Source organism: Eumetopias jubatus, unplaced genomic scaffold, assembly GCF_037043125.1.
Source record: "Eumetopias jubatus isolate StellerSeaLion01/CBP00866 unplaced genomic scaffold, mEumJub1_p1.0 scaffold_36, whole genome shotgun sequence".
Taxonomy (NCBI): domain Eukaryota; kingdom Metazoa; phylum Chordata; class Mammalia; order Carnivora; family Otariidae; genus Eumetopias; species Eumetopias jubatus.
In genome coordinates, this window is record NW_028274842.1 from 201770 (window position 1) to 222583 (window position 20814).

A 20814-nucleotide genomic window follows, 5' to 3' on the forward strand; every position below is an offset into this window, starting at 1 on the left:
AAATCCTAAGAACTCTGAGGGTCAGAAAGAAGAGTTTTAATTGACAAGTACACAGACTTCCACAGGCAGGCAGGAAGTTTTCAAGAGTTCACAGGGTGCTGCTGGGCTTGGGGCGGAGTGGAAACCCAAGGAGCACCTTCTGGGTTCATCTGCGGTGCTCTCTTCAAATCATGAACGGTTAGGGCTTAATAAAACCACTGCTATTGTCACATAGCTGTAAGAATTTGTTATTTCACGAAATACTGAGTCACAAATAAACGTCAGTGGACTATTTTTGGCTGACGGCACACACCCTCAAGGCCAGTGAACAGAGAATGCGGATAATCTTCAAGGAAAAATAAAACACAAGTTCACTTTACAGGTGAAAACTATCATAGAAAATGTATCTTCAACTAAGACTGAAATACCACACAGGAAGCAGAAGCTTGAGTTTACACACATTGTATATTTTGGTCAAATGTTCATATAGTTTGCTTTTTAATGTTAAAAATCTCTAGAAGCTCAAACCTCAAACACTAAGTTGACAGAGTAAGTATAATTATCATCACTATACTTAGTAATGTGCTAATTTATAGAATTTTAAAATTTAGACCTCCGCACGTCTAGTAAAGTACTTTACAGTAACATGACCTATGAACAAGAAAACATTAAGCCTACCATTTTGAGAATTACAGAGATAGATCAAAAGGTAATGGATACCAGTTCTCTTAAGCTCATTTTATTGCTAACTGACCAACTGTGATTTTGTGATCAAGAGATCCATTTCAAATGAAGTGGAAAAGCTGTCTGCCATTTTAGACAGTCACGTGAACAAGAAGGCCACGGTGGCCCTCGCTGTCACACACACCGAAACGGAGCCCCTGGACTCTGCGCAGCGTCAGGAGTGTCAAGAAGGGGCGCCGCAGCCGAGCACAAGGCTGACCGGGGAGCAGGCGCCTCCTGGGGGCTCCTTCCTGACCAAACAGTCCCACCTGGCCTCACCTCACCACCGGGAAATGTCGGAGGAGGGAACCCGAGCCCTGGAGAAACAGGAGGCCTATTTCCCTCAGTGCCACGGTGGGGCCAGGACCCCACTCAGCCCACCCGCTGCCTGCTGCCTTCAGACTGTCCTGTGATACGACGGTGCAGTGGCGCTGGGCGGCACTCGGGCTCCCGGCTGAGCCAGGCCCTGCGCCTGCAGCGCTCCCCAGGGAACGCAGCCGCCCAAAAGGGCTCACACACTCCTGCCTGACTGAGGCGTATGTATAGATCTTAATCTGAGCAAAAGAAAAGTCATTTTAATGAGAAGTTCTATCAAAAGTAATCAAAGCTTTTTCCTGTAAATTGTCATCTGTGGGAAATGGCACAGATACCGTTTTATCTGAATCTCCCCGCAAATTTTTCATTTTGGGACATCTTTAACCTCTTTTTTGGGGTGCGGAGCCCAATGTGGGGTCTAAACCCATGACCCCAAAATCAAGACCCGAGCTGAGACAAAGAGTCGGATGCCCACTGAGGAAGCCATCCAGGCGCCCCATCCACCTCTTCCTGACACACCGTGGATGGCAAGGGATGGCACCAAGATCCTCACTGGCTGCACTCTCCCAACGCTGGGCACGTGGAGGGGAACATTCAAGTCTCTTCTAGGAATCTGGACCTCTGTCCTGGGCTTGAGACCAGTGTATTCTGTTGCCTGCAGACGATCCTACCTCAGACTCATCACAGATCCCCTCTACATGAATATATACAAGGGAGGGTAACATTCCCCCTTCCTCGTCTTCCGGTGCCAGACAAAACAAAACAGAGAAATCTACTCTTTCTCAAGGAGGAGGAAACACTCCTTGGGACCACCTGTCACCTGAGCCAGAACTGCCGAAGGACTCCAGGTTCCTTTTCCCTTTCATTTCCCTTATCTCAATAATCAACTCTGGCCCACTCAACCTCCCCAATTCTCCGAACCCTCTTTCTATGCTCCATCAGGAAGAGGCATGGCCAACTGAATTTTACAGGGTTAAGGCTAGGTACGACTTGTACTGATTTTTTAATTTCCAAATTTACCAGTTCTATGATCTTGGACAAATGACACACTTGATCTTTCTGAGCCTGTCATAGTACCTCTAAAATGCCATCTACAGGGAAGGTCACTGTCGGTATCGGCACTAATGCATAAAAGCAGGTTACTGAATTATGTTACTGGAGCAGAATATCACTGTCTCAACAGTCGGGAGAAGGTTTTATAGAAAAGATGAGCCCTGAGCTAAAATGGAACGGACCCGGGCGGGCAGCATGTTGCGCACCACTAGGGGAAGGCGGGTCGTCAGCAAACCTCCTGAGCTTGGAAGGTACCGATGGCACGTAAGTGGAACAAAGGTGGGTACACACCTAAATCCACCGAGAGTCCACCTGAACCGCATCAACTACACACACAGACACAAAGAACGTACAGCCTTCAGCCCTAAGAAACAAAAAATCTGGTAAGGTATGAAAGTAGTTTAAATTGGCATATGCAAATTCTACATCACATTATTAAGTTGTTGAATGGGTGTGGGAAGATTAGAGATTGGAAATGAAATAGGAGAAATAAACGGAGCATCGAGGTTCCAGATCAAGTGAAGCAAAAAATGCCAGAGCCACAAGGAGAGTCAGAAGCTGCACACGAGGCAGCGGGATGCCCGGGAGTGTGCCAGGACCTGGGGCCCCCCGGAGGGCTCCGAGAACACACCCTTGCTCCGTGCCACACTTAGGGAGACGGGGGCACAGTAAGGACGGTCTTCAGGGAGACTCGCCTTTTCGCCTTCTGTTCAGAGTGATGTCAGCCCCAGCTCCTCAACATCCCCCACAATCAAATATTAATCATAGGCTCAGATTATCAGGGTGAATGGCAACAGGTAATTTAGCCTTCCCAACCATTCAGAGTTGTTTCAGTGTTTACGTGGGGGGACCACATGAACTACACTATGCGCCAGCTGGAGCCGAGAGAGGGTGTGTGTGTGTGTGTGTGTGTGTGTGTGTGTGTGTGTGTGTACTGACAGGTAAAACACACCATACAGCAACAGCATAAAGATATTTCTGCAGGAGTGAGGCCAAATATTTTGTGTCAATACGTGAAAGAGATAAATATTCCTATTAAAGGGCCAGCACTTCCTGTAGTTCATAAATAAGAGTACTAATTAAATGCAATTTGATACACCTTAAAATGAAATGTCTCTGGTAGTCTAAGAATAAAGGAATGGCAAAGGTGTATAAGACCCCAAATTAAGCATGTAGCGGTTGTGTCAAAATATTCATAAGAAAGCTATAACCAGGCTAAAAAAGACCAGATGAACAGGTGGAAGGCAGGGATGCCTGGGTGGCTCAGTAGGTTAAGCGCCTGCCTTCAGCTCAGGTCATGATCCCAGAGTCCTGGGATCGAGTCCTACATTGGGCTCCCTGCTCAGCGGGGAGCCTGCTGCTCCCTCTCCCACTGCCCCTCCCCCTGCTTATGCTCGCTCTGTCAAATAATTTAAATAAAACCTTAAAAACAAAAGCGGGGGGGGGAAGCTACATCAACATAATACAAGCCATACATGAGAAGCCCACAGTGAGCACCATACCAGATGGTGAAAGACTGAAACCTTTTTTTTGGTCAGGATGCCCACTTTGACTATGTCTATTCAGCTTAGAACATAGTACTGGAAGTTCTAGCTACAGCAATTATGAAAGAAAAAGAAATAAAAGCCACGTTATTGGGAAGGAATAAGTAAAATTACTTGTTTGCAGATATGATCTTGTATGTAAAAAACACTGAAGATTCCACAAGAAGATTGACCTAACAAATGAATTCAGCAAAGCAGCAGGCCACACAGTCAACATACAAATATCAGCTGCATTTCAGGGGCGCCTAGGTGGGGTAGTTAAGCATCAGTTAAGTGTCCAACTCTTGGTTTCAGCTCAGGTCATGATCTCAGGACAGTGTTAAATGACGCTGGCTTTTTAGAGCTAGTGGCGGCAGTAAAGGACACTAGGACTATTGGCAGAGTTTGCAGCCCCGCCGCGATGGCGCTTAGGCGCCAGCAGTTGTACCCTCTATTGCTTTGTGTCATCAGCTCAAATGTCAACACAATGAGAAAGGAAATAATGGCTCAGTACCCTTATGAAAACAGTTTTGACCTCACCAACCCCCTCAAAGGGCTTCCAAGCATCTCGAAGGCCCACAGAACAGAGCTCTCAGGGGCATCCCATAGTGCTCCAGAGCTACATGGATAACACATTCCTGAGCTGGAGTCCCAGGCAGGCCTTCAGGGGCAAAGCAATGCATCTACCACACCTGGCCCTGAGCCTGACCATTCTGGGGCTTCATCACCAAGAGCCCCAGGCCTACTCATCAGAGAGTCCTGCCCTTTCAGGGCAAAATTCAATCCTCTGTTCAGCAGGGACTGTGACTCCCTCACAGCTGGACATTCCAACTGATGTTCTGTCTAGAGGGTGCTGCAGGAACAGTGCAGAGCAGGGGCCTGTCTGAGGGGGTATGCCCACCTGAATCCGATCTGACACTGGGCAGACAGGCCCCACCGAGCACCTCAGCCCCAGCATCAGAGAGGAGGTGGGGGGAATTCTGAGGCACCACAGTGCCTGCCCACTGACCGGACCCCACATCCCACTCCTCCCACACACTTACTTCTGAGCCTAAAGGAAGGGAGGCCTGAGAGCCAGGCTAGCCTCACAAAATCCAGTAAAGCATAGAGCCTCGCCTCAACCATGCTCTGTTGTCAACATGGGAGAATCTCTTGGGACCCTGCACAGAGCACCAGGCAGTAGGGACACTCTACCAACTCTAGGGCATCACTGTTGGCCTAGGAGAAGCTGGCCCACAAATACATGTCCAGAGGAGGAGAAATAAATGATGGGTGCCATGTGGGACGTGTCTAAGAGCAAGAGGCCCCTGGGGATCCACCTGTGTCAGGGGAAAGGGGGAGTGCCATATGGGGGCTGGAGCCCAGGTTTGGGAGCTTCAGGAGGTAGGGAAGGGAGGTGGCCAAAACAAGGTCACAGATGCTCACATGGACGCTCATTCCTAGGCCCTGAGATGAAAAGCAGCTTTACACACCTTCTCTCAATATCAGCCTCCATGCTAACCCACATGGATTAACACCCGCATTTGAAAAGACCATTAAACCGAAACTTTCAGATTCCTAAGTGGACCTAGAGAAGTGTGGCTACCTCAAGATTAACAATTTTTTAATTAGCAAAACAATCTGCTTCAGTATTATCTGTGTAATTAATGAGGTAATAAAGTCTAGAAAATGCAGCAACAGTTTAATCAAAAGGAGTTATGAAAGACATTGGTAAGAAACATAGTTCTGTTATAAAATCTCCTATTTTTTTAATATCCTATGTTTAAAATTCCATGAAAACTCAAACAACTGTCTGGGACACTAAATACTATTGACCCTTTCCTTGAACATGGATTTGAATTGCGCAGGTCCACTTACACATAATTTTTCTCTATAAATACAATATAGTACTGTAAATGTATTTTCTCTTCTTTATGATCTTTTTCCTTATGATTTTCTTAATCTTATAATTTTTTTCCTCTACATTACCTTACTGTAAGAATGCAGCATATAATACATATAACACACAAAATATGTGTTAATCAACTGCTATGTTGGGAGTGCCTGGGTGGCTCAGTCAGTTAAGTATCTGCCTTTGGCTCAGGTCATGATCCCAGTGTCCTGGGATCGAGTCCCATATTGGGCTCCTTGTTCAGCAGGGAGCCTGCTTCTCCTTCTGCCTCTGCCCCTCTCCCTGCTTGTGTGCTCTCTCTCTGACAAATAAATAAATAAAATCTTTTTAAAAAAATCGACTGCAATGTTATTGGTCAGGCTTCCAGCCACCAGTGAGCTATTAGGAGTTAAGTTTTGGGGGAGTCAAAAGTTATACAGAGATTTTCAACTGCTAGGGAGGTCAGTCAGCGCCCCTAACTCCCATGCTGTTCAGAGTTAATTGTATTATGGATGATTATTACCTGTGTCATACTACAGATAACTATAAACTGCACTCTCTATGAAGTATGGCACCTTTGGACTGTTTCTTAATCACTTAAGGATAATTATGAAGAGCTCAGAACTCTCTGGAAAAACCCAACTCAGTAAAAATCACACAGCAACATGCTCACTGACCCTCTTCTCTCTGCAATGCTGTAAATTTTCAAGGTTGGCTTAGGTACGTTATATTAGGAGCACTTGGCCTCAAAGGATGAACTTAGTGTGCTACATAAATTATTAATCCCATCAAAGTACTTCAGAATGAAATAATAATGCCTTATCCACCCAGAGAGTTTTACTATTAAATGTGCCTGCATGTCAATCATCTCATTTCACTTCCACAGTGGCCCCAAGAAAAATAAATATAGGCCAGGTCCTCACATCCCCCTTCTTTCAAAGCAAAAACAGACTCAGAGCAAGAGGAGGGCCCCAGGGTGCCAGCTACCACATGGCAAAGAGCGGTGCCCTTGTGAGTCTTCCACATCATTGCAACTTGGATTCAAAATCATTCCTTCATCAATTTTATTTACCTTATTTATATACCACCTTATTCCCCCCAAAATTGAAATGTCCTATTTTTCCATCTTGTAAGAAATCAGAAAAGTCTTGATTTTCCAACGTGAATACAGTTAAACATGGGAAAGATGGACCACCACACTATGCCCTTGTGAGGATGTCGGCCTAGAAAGCTGCCAAAAGTGTACAGCTTTATTTCCAAGCGGTCAAGAAACAGAGAAATAGAAAAGGGGTCAAATAATTCCCAAACTAAGAGTTTAGATCAGAAATCTTCCTCTTTTAAATTCTCTATCATTAAATACATATTTCAACAGAAGTGAATTAAGACCAAAATGGGTTCTCTTAAGAGGGGTGATACCATAATAAAAACCATTGTCAGGCAGCTGGTAACAAAGAAGCCCTGTTTCATGGATTGCAGAGCATTTCCTATGATCACCTGAAAGCAGATCACAGCTCAGGGAGAAGAAAAAAGAGGGTGCCAGCAGTTGGAGTGACTGTTACCCACTTTACGGGTAACATAATGTCATAATGTCACATTGGAGAAAGAGATGACCATAGGCAAAAACTGGCCAACTTGAGAGAGACAGGAAAGCATCTAGAGACAGTCCAAAAACATGGGGTCACTTAGTGGGAAAAGCCACCCTTTCTGCACCCCAAGTGTAAGATAAAACGTGGAAAATGTCCTGAAAATCAAAGGCCCACAAAGACTCCTCAATTAAAAGAGGACTCAGCTGTATACACAGATCAGATTACAGGGCTTCTTTCCCACCCATAGCCATGCCTTCAAGACAACCCTAAGTAGAAAGAGACACAGGTACAAGAAAACAAACATATGAAATAGGCTGGAGGATCAAGACTTGAACAGAACTCTGGATCTAGTTATTAACACATGGAACTCTCAGAAGCACAGAAGAGAATTTGGGGGGAATTGTACTGCCAAAGAAAATTGAGCCTAAAATAAAGTCAATGACTGTCAAACCTCAGGTCTCCAAACTTCCACAAGCAGAAAGCAAGCTATGATTACTGTGCAGCCCCCAACCCCCAAGTTAGACATTCTCCCCAAGGCCCCAGCAGATGTGTCCATGGAGGACAAATACAAGGACACAACAGCCAGAAGTTCTTCCTGCCACACTCCCAGAGCAGAAGTGAGTGAATCTGACACAGAACATAGTGGGACCAAGATGGATCATGACAAGACCTTGCCATCATCACATTAGAACACAGACGAAGCATGAACGTTGTCCAAGCCGAAAAACACCAGGCATGGCCCTGTCTTGGCTAGTGTGAGTGACAGCTGCTTTCTTACCAATCACAATTATCCGCATTCTAGCCCAACCTCCCTAGATAAGAGTCATTGAGATACTCATAAAATGCTCCCACTTACTGACCTTTCTTGGCCCTTCCCTCAAATCACTCAACCAAAACCCAAAGTCCGTAACAGGTTCTTTCTAGCACTGTCTGACCTCAAAGCCCCATGGTTCCCCGTGGTGTGTGGTCCCAACCTGCCCCATCATAGGCTCAAGGTGAGTTCCTGGTGGCCTTTGATTACCAGTCACTGACAAGCACTTTCTTTCTTTCTTTTCTTTCATTCTTCTTTTCTTTCTTTCTTTTCTTTCTTTCTTCTTTCTTTCTTTCTTTCTTTCTTTCTTTCTTTCTTACTTTCTTACTTTCTTTCTTTCTTTCTCTCTCTCTCTCTCTCTCTCCTCTCTTTCTTTCTTTCTTTCTTTCCTTTCTTCCTTTCTTCCTTTCTTTCTTTTTAAGATTTTATTTATTTGAGATAGCGAGAAAGAGAGAGAGAGAGAGAGAGAGAGAGCACAAGCTGCAGGGAGGAGCAGAGGGAGAGGGAGAAGCAGACTCCCGCTGAGCAGGGAGCCCGACGCAGGGCTCACTCCTAGGACCCTGAGATCACAACCTGAGCCAAAAGTAGATGCTTAACTGACTAAAGCCACCCAGGTGTCCCATGACAGACACTTTCATAATACTTGCTCACGGGGTGTCACTCTTGCTCTGGACTAAGGACTAATTTATCTTCTATTCCCTCCCTGTCAAAATGGAAGGTTGTTTTAATTGCACTTGTTCCAGCTCAGCTCCACTACTGTACAGGGTTAGCAGCAGGTAATATGTGTGTTAGTTCAGTCACCAAACCTCATGAGTCACATCTGGACTTGACTGTCTCCCTGGGAGAGTGTATCATGGTTACAAAAGTAGGATGTGCATGGGTATTTTCGTGGCCAAGGAGAAGACTGAGACAAAAATGACTGTCCACCAAACAGCTGCCAGCCATTGACTACACTTGGCCAATTTCACACTTGCATTTAGGTGGGGCCATGTGACCAGATCTCACCAGTGGAATATACACAGTTATGATACATATCATGTCCAGGCTAACATGGGTAAGAACTGTGTGTCTACTCCACGCTGTACTCCCCATCTGCCAGCTGGACAAAGGAAGTTCAGGCCCTAGAGGATGCTACCAACCTAGCGGATGGCAGAACCAGAACTATATGGAGCCAGAGCCAAATCATCATGCAGAGGAAAGCTGATCACTGATGAGGAACATCCACAATGGGCTGCTACTTTAAAGAGAAATAAATTTTCTGTGCAAAGTCCCAACATTTGGGAGATGCTGAAATTACCCTTAATAATCCAGAAATTGGGGGCTAGAGGCACAGAGTAAAAGCATGAATTGGACTCTCAGAAACCAGCCCTCAACTTGTGTTAGAACCACAAAGATCTAAACCCTAATGGTAAGATGTCCTGAAAAGCAAACCAGCCCTCCCAAGAACCACAGACTGATCTAAGGTTGGCCTTAGAATTAAGATGGCTCCTTTAAGACTGAAGAACCCTAGAGGTAACAAGTTAAAAGCTCCCCAAAAATGATACAATCATCCTAGGTCTCAAATTATCCCTCAAAATAACTCTGCAAATACAATGCCTAGCACACGCAAAGAAGTAAGACACCACAAGTAAGAAATAAAAGAAGTCACAGAAAAAATAAAAAAAGAAAAAACAGATCCACAAAGACATGAGAAGTTAGAATTACCTAATATAGACTATTAAAAAAACTACACCTGCAATAACACAAAAACAAACAACCCCTTTAAAAAATGGGCAAAAGACGTTAATAGATGTTTCTCTCAAGAAAATATATCAATGGACAATAAGTACATACAGAGATGCTCAACATTACTAATCATAAAGGAAATGCTAATCCAAACGATAATGAATATCACTTCATACCCATTAGGATGGCTGGTATCAAAGAAACAGAAATTAGCAAGTGCTGACGAGGGTGTAGAGAAAGTTGGTTCCCTTGTGCACTGTTGATGGGTAAGTAAAATGGTGCCACTACCGTAGACAACACCATGGTGGTTCCTCAAAAAATTAAACATAGGATTACCATATCATCCAGCAATTCTGCTTCTGGTTATAACTCAAAAGATTTAAAAACAGGGTCTCAAAGAGATATTTGTACACCCATATTTATAACAGCATTATTTCAAAATGGCTAAAGCATGGAAGCAACCCAAGTGTCCACTGACAGATGAATGAATAAGAAAATTGTGGTCTACACATAAATGGAATATTATTCAGAATTAAAAAGGGAAGAAATTCTAACACATGTTATGACATGTATGAACCTTGATGACATTATACTAAATGAAATAAGCCAGTCACAAAAAGACAAATATTATATGATTTCACTTATATGAAGTACTCAGTCAAAATCATAGGGACAGAAAGTAGAGTGGTGGGTGCCAAGGGGGAGGAGAGAATGGGGAGTTAGTCTTTAATAGGAATAGAATTTGAGTTTTACAAGAAGAAAAGAGATAGATGGTGGTGATGGATGAACATTATGAATATATGTAATACCATTGCCACTAAACTGTACATTCAAAAATGGTTAAGATGTTAAATTTTGTTATGCATATTTTACTACAATTAAAAAATTGGAAAAAACAACAAATAAGCAAAAAAAATGACACTTACTATGGCCAAAAACATAAATGAGAGCTAAGAAGCTATAAAAAGTAACACAGTTTTAAATTTGTTAAGGAAAATCTAGAACTAAAAAGTAAAAGAATCCCGAATGGGTTTTTTAGCAGAGTAGGTGCTACTGAAGGGAGAACTGATGAACTGGAAACTAGGTCAGAAGAAAATACTCAAACTAAAGCATGGAGAGATCAAAATCTGGGAAACACAAAAGAGAGGGCATGAGAATACATCATGAAAAATCTAATAAACATTTCATTAGAGTCCTAGCAGGAAAGAATAGAGAAGATGAGCGGAAATAATTATCTGAAGAGAATGACAGTGAATTTTCTAGACTTATGAAAGACCTCATACCACAGATACAAGAAGCCAACATACCATAGGCAGGAATATATGGAACTCAGTGAAACTACAGAAACCTAAGGTCTGTAAGAAAATCCTAAAGAAGCAATAGGAAATGCACAAATTACCTCCAGAGGCACAGCAGTTATAATGACTACTGACATCTGAACAGAAAAAACAAAAGCTAGACACTCCAACAGGCTGAAAGAAAATAACGCCAACAGGAAATTCAATATACAGGAATTAGTCTTTCAAGAATAAAGGTGAGAGGGTGATGTCAGTGACAACAGCAAAGTAAGGACCTCCAAAAATCCCCTCTTCCATAAAAGCAATGAAAAAAAAAATAGCAAAAATTGTCAGATTCAACTTTGTCAGAAATCTGGGAATTTAACCAAAGGCTTACAGCAATCTGGGGAGCATTTGTTAAAGGAAAACGGTTGAATCTCCATAGGAACAGCACATTTATAGTGTTTTAACTTTCCCTATTCTCATTTTCCCCCAATGCCACCTCAGTTCTATAGTTGTCTTAAAACCCAACAGCTTGCAATGATAGTGAAAACCAGCACTCTGGCAGTCACAGAAAGGGCCGGAACAGGATTAGAACTCTTTCAAAAGCCTTATTCCTGGAGAACTGTCATTACTTGACATGGCTATTAAGTTCCACTTGCAAGGACGTCTTTATTTGACCTGAATCAGAGTAAGACCAGTGTGAAAAGCATTTTCCTCAGAGGTGTATGTTAAAACAATTAGAATCAACTGTTTCATTTTATAACTACCTGAGACAGTAGACAACAGGTGCGGCAAATAATACATAAACCCAGAGCATAATAGAAAAAGGTGGAAAATGAGATGTCTATAGGGAATTTGAAGAACTCCAACATATTCCTGGAAATCTAGAAGGTCACATGTATACGTAGAGCTGTGCACATACTCAAGGTTATATGAATGCCCAGGAAAGACCTGAGACAACTATAAGCACACACACTGGGCTGACTTTGAGGCTCTGTACAAGTGGGAAGTAAAAGACTCAGGCAGAGCTGTAAAGTGCCTGATTAAATGTTGAAGCATACCCCAATATACACACAGAGCTCCCTGGGAAAGTCCAGGAGACTTACTGATTCCTGGCATTTAAGGAAATCTCTGTCCAATCCTTAGCTGATCACAAATGAGTGGAAATACATGTCACAGAATACAGACTTTGCAGAGTTAGTTCAGGAAAGTCACTAAACAAAACAACAAAAACTACTACAACAAGCAGAGGCACCAAAAATCCCAGGGGAGAAAGGAGAATCAAATTTTCAGAGTTGCCACATGTATTATTTAAAATGTTTAGTTTTTGACAAGTCATTATGAGACACACAAGACAGAGAGAGACAGACAGAGACAGAGAGACAGAGAAAGAGACAGGCAATATGGCCCATAAACAGGGAAAAAGCAATCAATAGAAACTGCCCCTAAGGAAGCACTGACATTGGACTTACAAGAGAAAGACTATATATAACCTATTTTAAATATGTTCAAAGAATTAAAGGAAACCACATCTGAAAGATTAAGTATGACAATGGTGTCTCATCAAGTAGAGACTACTAATAAAGAGACAGGATATAAAAAGGAGCTAAATAAAAATTCCAAACTAAAAAGTATAGTAACTGAAATGACAAATTCACTGGAAATATTAAACAGCATATTTGAGCAGTCAAGAACAAACTGGAGAACTTGAAGATAGGTCAACTGAAATTTTCCAGTCTAAGGAACAGAAAGTAAAAAGTAAGAAGAAAAATGAACAGAGCAGGTATTGAGCCCAATATCTCTCCCCTATAATACAGCCCATTGTATAAAGTGAATAAAGTCTTCCTTACAAAAAGGAGAAAAGAACAGAGCCTCAGAGACCTGTGGGACACCATCAAGCATACTAAATTTGTATAACAAAAGTTTCAGAAGGAGAAAAAAGAAAGGGGTATAAATTTCAGAAGGAGAAAAGAGAGAGAAGGAGATATATTTGAAGAGATAACAGCTAAAAAAAACTTCCCAGATTTTGGGGGGAAAAAAAATTACACATCCAAGAAACTCAATGAACTCTAAGAATAAACTCCAAGATGACCATACCTAGACACATCATAATCAAGCTATTCAAACACAGAGACAAAGAGAAAATCTTGACAGCAGCAAGAAAAGCAGCTCATCATTTGAAAGAAATCCTCAATAAAAGTAATAGCTGATTTCTCATCAGAAACTGTGGTAACTAGAAGGTTGTGGGATGACATATTCAAAATTATAAAAGACAGTCAAACAAGAATTCTACATCCAGCAAAATTACCCTTCAAGAGCAAAGGAGAAATTAAGACATCTTCAGACAACAAAAACTGACAGAATAAGCTTCTAGAAAATCTGCCCTACAGGAAATACTAAATGGACTCCAGGCTAACATGACAGGATCCTAGACAGTACCTCAAATCCAGGTGAAGAAATAAAGAACACCAGTAAAGGTAAATACAGAAGTAAGTAGAAAAGACAGCATAAATATAATATTTGTAAGTTTTCTCCTATCTTAAACAAAAGAAAACTACACAGGGCAATAATTATAAATCTGTGTTGATGTGCACAGAATGTATAAAGATATACTTTGTATGACAACACAAATATAGCACAAAGTGGGGGAGGAATGGAGATATACAGAAGCAAAGTTTTGATGTACCACTGATATTAAATCAGTATGAATCCAAACTAAACTGTTACAAGTTGCTAATACTAAGAAGCCCCATGTAACCCCAAAGAAAATAACTAACAAAAAATAGCAAAATAAATAACAAATTAAAATTGCACACTAAAAAATATCTATTTAATACAAAAAGTAGTAATGAAGGACAGAAAACAAAGAGACATGACATATAGAAAAAAATAGCAAAATGGCAGGAATAAATCCTATCAGAATTGCATTAAATGTAAATGGATTAAACATTCCAACTTAAAGGCAGAAATTGTGTTGATGGGTTTTTTTAAGTTTTTATTTGAATTCCAGTTAGTCAACATATAGTATAATATTAGTTTCAGGTGTACAATGTAGTGATTCAACACTTCCTTACAATACCCGGAATTCATCACAAGTACCCTCCTTAATCCCCATCACCTATTTCTCCCATACCCCCACCCCTCTCCCCTCCGGTCACCATCAGTTTATTCTCTATAGTTAAGAGTCCATTTCTTGGTTTGCTCATTTGTTTTGTTTATTAAATTCCACATATGAGTGAAATCATAGAGTATCTGTCTTTCCTGACTGAGTTATTTCATTAGCATAATACTCTCTAGCTCCATCCATATTGTTGCAAATGCCAGATGTCATTCTTTTTTTTTAATTTGTTTCTTTTTTTTTTAGATTTTATTTATTTATTTGACAGAGAGAGAGCACAAGCAGGGGGAGTGGCAGAGGGAGAAGCAGGCTCCCCACTGAGCAGGGAGCCTAATGCGGGGCTCTATCCCAGGACCCTGAGACCATGACCTGAGCCAAAGGCAGAAGCTTAAACGACTGAGCCACCCAGGTGCCCCAATGTCATTCTTTTTTATGGCTGAGTAATATTCCATTGTATATATATATATATATCACATCTTCTTTATCTATTCATCAGTCAATGGTCACTTGAGATGTTTCCCATACTTTGGCTATTATGCTGCTTAAAACAAAAACAAAAACATGATCCAGTTATACATAGGCAGTATACAAGAGACACTTAAATTCAAAGACACAAACAAGTTAAAAGTGAAAGGATGAAAACATGTATACCATCTAAACAATAACCAAAAGAGAGATGGGGTGACTATACTAACATCAGACAAAATGGTCTTTAAGACAAAAATTGTGACTAGAGACAAAGGACATTTTATAATGACAAAAGGGTTGATTTATCAAGAAGTATAACAATTATATATATATATCTAAAAACTGAGCCCCAGAATGTATGCAACAAAAAATTAATAGAAACTGAAGGAGAATTATACAATTCACAATAATGGTTGGAGATTTCAATATCCCATGTTCAATACAGGATGGAACAACAAGACAGAAGATTAGCAAGGAAAGAGAAGATTTTAACAGCACTATAAAACAATTAGATCTAACAGATATCTATAAGGCACTCCATTAAAAAACCAGAAGATACATTATTTTAAACTACACATGGAACATTATTTAGGACAGATCAGATGTTTAATCACATCAAAATTTAAAAGAATTGAAATCTATATAAGTATGTTGTCTGACAGCAAGGAAAAGAAATTAGAAGCCAATAGTAGAAACTTAAGAAATTCACGAATTTGTGGAAATTAAAGAACATACTTCTAAATAAGCAAGGAATCAAAGAAGAAATCACAAGGGAAATGGGAAATACATTGAGTTGACTGAAAATTAAAACACAACATATTCAAAACTTATGAGAGGCAGTAAAAGCAATGATTAGGAATGTATAGCCATGAACACCTATGTTAAAAAGGAAGATCTCAAATCAATAACTTAACCTTCCACCTTAAGGAATTAGAGCAAACTAAACCCAAAGCAAACAGAAGAAAGGAAAAAACAAAGATTAGAACAAAAAGAAATGAAATAGAAAATACAAAGCAATGGAGAAAAAATAATGAAACCAAAAGATGATTCTTCAAAAAGATCAATGAAACTGACAAATCTTTATCTGAATTAAGGAAAAGAAAGAGAAGACTTAAATTAGTAAAAATCAGAAATGAAACTACCAACCTTACAGAAATAAAAATGGATTACAGAGAAATATTATGAATAATTATTTGCTATCAAATTAGATAACCCAGGTAAAGTGGACAAATTCCTGAAAAGACACAAACTATCAAAACTGACTCAACAAGAAACAGAAAATCTGAATAGACCTAAACAAGTAAAGACGTTGAGTTAGTAATTGGGAACTTCCCATAAAGAAAAGTGCAGGACCAGATGGTTCCAATAGTGAATTCTACCAAACATTTAAGAAGAATTAACACCAATCCCTCACAGACTCTTCCAAAAAATAGAAAAGAACATTTCTCAATGCATTCTATAAGGTCATTATTACCCTGATATCAAAACCACAGAAATCACAAGAGAAAAAAAAAACAAACAAAAAACATAGACCAATATGCCTTAAGAATACAAATGCCTTCTTTGGAAAAATGTCTATTCATGTCTTCTGCCCATTTTTTAATTAGATTATTTAATTTTGGGGTGTTGAGTTTTATAAGTTCTTCACATATTTTGGATACTAACCCTTTATCAGATATATCATTTGCAAATATCTTCTCCCATTCCACAGGTTGCTTTTCAGTTTTATTGATTGTTTCCTTCACTGTGCAGAAACTTTTTATTTTGTTGTAGTCCCAGTAGTTTATTTTTGCTTTTGTTTCCCTTGCCTTAAGAGACATACCTAGAAAGAAGTTGCTACAGCTGATGTAAGAGACATTACTGCTTGTGCTTTTTTTCCAGGATTTTTATGGTTTCAGGTCTCACATTTAGATCTTTAACCTATCTTGAATTTATTTTTGTGTTTAGTGCAAGAAAGTGGTCCAGTTTCATTCTTTTGCCTGTTGTTGTCCAGTTTTCCCAACACCACTTGTTTAAGAAACTTTTTCCCATTGGATATTCTTTCCTGCTTTGTCAAAGATTAATTGACCATATAATCGTGGGTTCGTTTCTGGGTTTTCTATTCTGTTCCACTGATCTATGTACATGTCTATTTTTGTGTCAGTCCCATACTGTTTTGATTAGTACAGCTTTGTAATATAAGTTGAAGTATGAAATTGTGATGCCTCCAGCTTTGCTTTGCTTTTTCAAGATTGCTTTGGCTATTCAAGGTCTTCTGTGGTTGGGGTTTTTGTTTTGTTTTGTTTTACATTTTATTTTATTTTTTTATTTGTTGATAAAAACTAATTTGGTATTTATCAGACTCATAATAAGAATAAATTTTCAAAAATTCACCTAGTAAAATTCCTTAACAAGCTTTCCCATAAAGAATTAAAATCATCTGTGGTGATGACTCACCATAGGCCTTTATTTTTTTTTCTTGATGTAGTGATCCATGACTCATTATTTGCATATAACACCCAGTGCTCACTGCAATACGTGCCCTCATTAATACCCATCACCGGGCTACCCTATCCCCCCACCCCCCTCCCCTCTGAAACCCTCAGTTTGTTCCTCAGAGTCCATAGTCTCTCATGGTTCGTCTCCCCCTCCGATTCCGCCCCTTCATTTTTCCCTTCCTTCTCCCAATGTCCTCCATGCTGTTCCTTATGTTCCACAAATAAGTGAAACCATATGATAATTGACTTTCTCTGCTTATTTCACTTGGCATAATCTCCTCCAGTCCCATCCATGTGGATGTACAAGTTGGGTATTCATCCTTTCTGATGGCTGAGTAATATTCCATTGTATATATGGACCATATCTTCCTTATCCATTCATCTGTTGAAGGGCATCTCAGCTCTTTCCACAGTTTGGCTATTGTGGACGTTGCTGCTATGAACATTGGGGTGCAGGTGTCCCTTCTTTTCACTACCTCTGTATCTTTGGGGTAAATACCCAGTAATACAATTGCTGGGTCATAGGGTACCTCTATTTTTAACTTTTTGAGGAACCTCCATACTGTTTTCCAAAGTGGCTGTACAAACTTGCATTCCCACCAACAATGTAAGAGGGTTCCCCTTTCTCCACAACCTCTCCAACATTTGTTGTTTCCTGCCTTGTTAATTTTTGCCATTTTAACTGGTATAAGGTTCTATCTCAATGTGGTTTTGATTTGAATTTCCCTGACAGCTAATGATGTTGAACATTTTTTCATGTGTCTGTTAGCCATTCCTATGTCTTCTTTGGAGAAGTGTCTGTTCTTCTGTGGGTTCTATACAAATTTTAGGATTGTTTGTTCTAGCTCTGTAAAAATGCTGTTGGTATTTTTATAGGGATTGCATTAAATGTGTAAACTGCTTTGGGTAAAGAAGACATACAGACGGCCAACAGACACATCAAAAAATGATCAACATCACTCATCATAAGGGAAATGCAAATCAAAACTACAATGAGATATCACCTCACACCTGTCAGAATGCATAAAATCAACAACACAAGAAACAGGTGTTGGCAAGATGTGGCGAAAGGGGAACCCTGTTACACTGTTGATGAGAATGAAAATGTGCAGCCACTGTGGAAAACACAGTATGATGGAAGTTCCTCAAAAAGTTAAAAATAGAACTACCTTATGATCCAGCAATAGCACTACTAGGTATTTACCCAAAGAATAAAAAAAATACTAATTCAAAGGGGTAGATGCACACCAATGTTTACAGCAGCATTATCTACAATAGACAAATTATGGAAACTGCTCACGTGGCCACTGACTGATGATGCATAAAGAAGATGTGATATATATACAATGGCATATTACTCAGCCATAAAAAAGAATGAAATCTTGCCATTTGCAATGACACAGATGGAGCTAAAGAGTATAATACTAAGCAAAATAAGTCAGAGAAAAACAAATACCATATGACTTCACTCATGTGGAATTTAAGAAACAAAACAAGCAAAGGGACAAAAAAAGAGAGAGAGAGGCAAACCAAGAAACAGACTCTTAACTATAGAGAACAAACTGATAGTGACCAGAGGGGAGGTGGGTGGGTGATGGAGATTAGGAGTGCACTTGTGGTGGTGACTACCAGGTGAGGTATGGAAGTATTGAACTGCCACACAGTACACCTGAAACTGATATTATACTGTATGTAAGGTAACCAGAATTTAAATAAAAACTTCTTTAAAATTTTTAAATGTAAAAATCCTCAACAAAATACTAACAAACTGAATCCAGCAATATATAAAGAGGATTATCTACCATGACCAACTGGAATTTATCCAGGAAATGCAAGGTTGGTTCAACATACAAATATCAATTGGTATAATGCACAAAATTAAGAAAATGAAGGACAAAAAAAGTATGATCATCTTAGATGCAGAAAAAGCATCTGACAACAATACCACTCTTTTATGACAAAAACACTTAACAGAATAAAAATAGAAGGAAACCTCCCAAACTAACAAGGGACATCTCAAAAGCCCACAGCTGACAACATACTGAATGGTGAAATACTGAAAGCTCTCCCCCTAAGATCAGGAACAAGATTAAGATGTTCACCCTCCCCAGGACAATGCAACACTGTACTATAACCAAGGCAATTATAAAAGAAACAGAAATAAAAGGCATCCAGATTAGAAAGGAAGAGGTAAAATTATCTATATATGCATATTATATAATCTCATATATAGAAACTCCTCAGGAATCCACTAAGAAACTATTATAGCTAATAAATTCCATACTTATGGACTGGAAGACTTATATTGTTAAGATGGCAATACTCTCAAATTTTTCTACACATTCAATGCAATCCCTATAAAAATTCTAGCTGCCTTTCATGCAGAAATTGACAAGCTAATCCTAAAAATCATATGGAAATGCAAGGAACCAGGAATAGCTAAAACAACAGAAGAACAAAGTTGGAGGACTCACACTTCCCAATTTCAAAACTTACAATTCAACAATAAGACAAACAATCCAATAAAAAAATGGTCAAAAGTTTGAACAGACATTTCTCCAAAGAAGACATGCAAACAGCCAGTAAGCACACAAAAAGGTTACGAACAGCATCAGTTATTAAGGAAATGCTAATCAATACCACAATGAGATACCACTTCACGCCCACTAGGATGGCTATAATCAAAAAACTGGAAAATGACAAGTGTTAGTGAAGGTGCGAAGAAATTGGGACCCTCATACATTGCTGGTGAGAATATAAAAAGGTGCAACATCTTTGGAAAACAGCTTGGCAATTACTCAAAAAGTTAAACATACAATTACTATATGACCCAGCAATTCCACTCCTAAGTATATACACAAAGGAACTGAAAATATGTATGTATACAAAAACGTACACGTGACTTTTCATAGCACATTATTCCTAACAGCCAAAAAAGTAGAAACAACCCAAATGTCTACCTGTACGGTACTGATGAATGGAGAACTAAAATGTGATATATCCATACAATGTGATACCATTCAGCCATAAAAATGAAGTACTGATACACAATAGAACATGGATGAACCTTGAAAATAGTATACTAAGTAAAAGAAACCAGACATGAAAGGCCACATATTTATGATTCCATTTATATGACATGTTCCTAATAGGCAAATCCTTAGAGACAGAAAGTAGATTAATGGTTGCCAGGGACTGGGACAGGGAAGAATGGGGAGTTACTGTTAATAGGTATGAGGTTTCTTTTTAAGGTGATGAAAATGTTCTGGAATTATGTAGCACTAGTGGTTGCACAACCTTGTAAATATACCAAAATCCAATGAATCAGAAACTTTATATTTTTTTAAGATTTTATTTATTTGACAGAGAGAGAGAGGGAGAGCACACAAGCAGGAGGAGCAGCAGAGGGAGAGGGAGAAGCAGGCTCCCCGCAGAGCAGGGGGAGCCAGATGTGGGACTTGATCCCAGGAACCCGAGATCATGACCCAAGCTGAAGGCAGTTGTTTAACCAACTGAGCCACCCAGGCACCCGAATCAGAAACTTTAAAAGGGTGAATTTTATAGCATGCAAATTATATCCCCCCCAACAAAAAAATAAATTAAAAAAAATTTTTAAATAAAAGTGAAATCAAAATAGTTTTAGAAAGAAAAAAACAGGGAGCGTATCTACTTCCAGCTGACCTGCAATAAAGAAATTTCTAAAGAAGGCTCACTCTTCAGGCAGAAGGGAAGCAACCCCAGAATGAAGGTCAGAAATGTCAGAGAACAATGAAAAGCAAAAAATGGACAAAGTTGTGAATAAATGTAAATGAACACTGATGGTACATTAAATAACAACACTGTTAATATTAGTATTTCATAGAGTTTAAAAAGAGCTTACAGAATT